This window comes from Phoenix dactylifera, unplaced genomic scaffold, assembly GCF_009389715.1.
Source record: "Phoenix dactylifera cultivar Barhee BC4 unplaced genomic scaffold, palm_55x_up_171113_PBpolish2nd_filt_p 000536F, whole genome shotgun sequence".
NCBI classification, from domain to species: domain Eukaryota; kingdom Viridiplantae; phylum Streptophyta; class Magnoliopsida; order Arecales; family Arecaceae; genus Phoenix; species Phoenix dactylifera.
The window spans coordinates 1-3,622 of NW_024067945.1; positions in this window are offsets into that span (position 1 = coordinate 1).

The window sequence follows — 3,622 nt, forward strand, 5'->3', positions numbered from 1 at the left end:
GGGTTTGCTACATCACATGTAAACCTATCTACCCGACTCGCATTTACATCACATGCAAACGGCACATCACAGGCAGTTATAATCGCAGCATCAAATTTAAAGCTAAACTTTAATTAGGTGATGATCATGGATTCTAATTAGGTCGTATTACAAGCACATGCACATCAATCGATCAAGTGGTCTTCAACTCTTGAATTGGTTCCAAGCCTCCTTGATTCGATCCTTGATCAACTCTTGATCCCATCACCATCAACCGCTTAGATCACCTTTCATCTCATGCCTTTGCTTCAACTTGATCGTTGATGTACATCACATCACAGAAATACAACCAGATGTAAAATAAAAATAAAAATAAATTACATCTCCTTTTAGGAGGCACGCAGGCCTCTCAAAACATCAAATAAGATGCATGCAAGCATCTGAAAAATTACATGACATCGCAGATCACATCGCAGGTCATTACATTTGATACCAAAAGGGGTTGAATCCTATGATCATCACCGTATGCAACAATTATAATTTTCAGATCTGAAAACTAACTGATTATATCATGACATAGGTCGCTGATCATGCTAATCATGATTCTAAACTTTGTAATCCCATTAACAATGCAATTAGAATCATCTTTTTATCACATAAAAATCAGCATGCAAAAAATCAGCACCCCTGAAAAATCTGCATGCAGAATTTTTCAGCATGCATGATCATTTATTTTTCAGATCTAATATGCCTTTAAATATTTAATTCTTACCTTAATCTACGAAGCCTAGGCTCTGATACCACTGTTGGGAACCCGCCCATGCCGCTGATATTTCAAAAATTTTTCAGATGGCAGCGGAATCGGCATGCACGAGTTCGACGTTCATCGCATGAACGTTGTTTCGAGACCTTTCGTAATTAGGTAAGAATTAAAACTTTTAAAACTAATAGGAAGATCAAATCTTCACCTTGCGCGGGTAGATGATCACCGCAAATCTGAATTCGTGGTTTTGGAAGAGGGTTCGTTTGAAGCCGTTCAAACGTCCGGCCTCTACGGGTATCCACACGAAGTAGAGAACCGATCAAAGCTTTCTTGTCTTCCCGGGGTGCTAGCTCCCTTGCAAAGACTTCTTTTGATGGCTGATCTCCTCTCTTTCAATCAACCCTTGATTGTGCTTGAGAGGAGGAAGAGGAAGAAGGAACTCAAGGAAGAAGAACACAGCTTCTGCAGCCTTCTTTCTTTTCCCCGCGTTGGAAGAAGGATTGGAGGAAGAGGAGGCGGACAAGGCTCTCTTCTTTTTCCTTCTTGTTGGCGGCTGAACCAGGGAGTTGGGAGAGGGTGGCGGCAGCAAGGAGAAGAGGATTCAATTGCTTAGGGCGCCGGCCCCTAGTCCTCCTTATAAAGGGATTGGAGCTCCTAACTTTTAGGAGTTCCAATGACAACTTGCCTAAGAAGGGGGGGCGCCGGCCCTAGCTTCTTCATGTCGCCCTAGCCAAGTGAGAGGGGCTGATGTCCCTCTTACTTGGTTAACCTAATCCTCTTCCAAAGAGGATTAGGTGCCTCTCTCATGGTTTAATCCCAATCCAATTAGGATTAGCCAAATTTGGTTCAATCTACGCTAGTCCTAATCCAATTAGGACTTGAATGAATCATGACTCAATTGAACTCTTCAATCCTAATCCTATTAGGAGTCATGTTGATTCATTAGATTAATAATTAATTTAGACTTAAAGAATCCTAATCTAATTAGGATGTATTTAATTTTAGTCCTAATCCAATTAGGACTCTTATTTGAATCCGAAGTCCTAATCCAATTAGGATTTCTAGGAATCCTACTCCAAGTAGGAATCCAATTTTAATTCAAAATTCCTAATCTCATTAGGATTGTAGGAATCCTATTCTAAGTAGGAATTCCAGTCCTACTCCAACTAGGATTCCCAGCCCTAATCCAATTAGGACTCTAGGAATCCTACTCGAAGTAGGATTTGTATTTAAGTCTAATTAATTAATTCTCTTTGTTCACTTCTTCAACTTCTATCAATCAAATTGATTTCTTTGTGATTCCTAATCACGATTTCAACCATCGGATCGGTCAATACTTCTAGTGTGTGTGACCCCATAGGTTCTATTCTGACTGGTAGTGAGATATATTGTGATCTCTATCTCAATATCATTGAAAACTCCTTTCAATGGGTTGGAACGATTCCAACTCAACTCATTAGGGTTTATCGATCATCAAGATAATCCCTATGAGTCCCACCATCCACCAGTGACACCTAGCAGCATGTAGTGGCTACCTAGTAGAATAGAAAGATGAACCTCTAGGTGCAGTTAACGTGTGATACAGTCCTACTATCGTGGATCCCTACAGGACGGAGGTCATGGACAACTCGTCAAACCCCATCGTCTGTCATATGTCAAGATTTATTCGACTTGAGTTCGATAGTGGAAAACTCTTTCTCCACTTTACTGCCCTGGCCAAGGTCTTAGAACTCAGTCTAACAAATCACATAGGATCACTCCTCTTCTATCAAGGTCGATAGATTCCTTATAGGTGCATACCCTACTCCTACAGTGAACCTACTGCAACCAATCTACACTGCATGGACCCATATGGCTAGAGACCATGTATGTGTGCAGTCAAACTACAATAACCTCACTGTGAGTAGCCGAAGCACCGCAGGTCAAAGGACCAGTCACACTACTGCAACATCAAGTAAGTCACTGACGAGTGGATAGACATCCAAGTGACTTCTTGTCTTGGTCACGCTCAGTACCCTTGTTCTCTAACAAGCACCTGCACTATCACTTCAGTGTCCCTACACTGTGGACTCAAGTCTCGTCCATCCAGAAGGAAAGTGATCTGTGCACTGATCGGATCGATCACCGTCCTCGTGATGATCCATTGATCAGGAGCATTTAGAAATTAATCACCAATGATACATGGCTCAAATTCTCAACTCTTGAGAATATGTATCATCATCTTATTAATTTCTTGGACGATTCATAGACACATAAACAATATGAATGAAAAAGATGCCTTTTATTTATTCAATAATAAATAGTCAAGTACAAAATTATGTCCCTAGAATCAACAATGTGTCAGCCAAATTGGCTTCTAGGGCATACATCTAACAACATGAAGGCATGGACACTCAATCCATACTTCTCAATTTAAAAGAGTTGTATGGAGAACAAAGCAGGACTGCTAGGTATGAGATATCTAAGCAGTTGTTCCGTGCTAGAATGAATGAAGGAACTCCAGTGCAAAACCATGTTCTTATGGTTATAGACTTGATCACCAGATTAAGTCAATTAGGTTTTGCTATGGATAGTGAGCTCAGTCAAAATTTGATCCTGCAATCACTGCCTGATTCATTCTCTCAGTTTGTTGTGAGCTTTCACATGAACAAGCTGAACACCTCCCTGCCTGAGCTGTTAAATATGCTCAAAATAGCTGAAGGGCATATTAAGAAGGATAAAGGTCCACTCCTTCTTATAAATAGCACCTCTATGAGGAAATCGGGAAATAAGGGTTCTAAGAAACGATTGAACCCCAAGAGTAGCATCAAAAAGAAAAAAGGAAAGAAAAACTCCGGATCAAGTATCTGTTTTCATTGCGGCAAAGCTGGCCACTGGAAA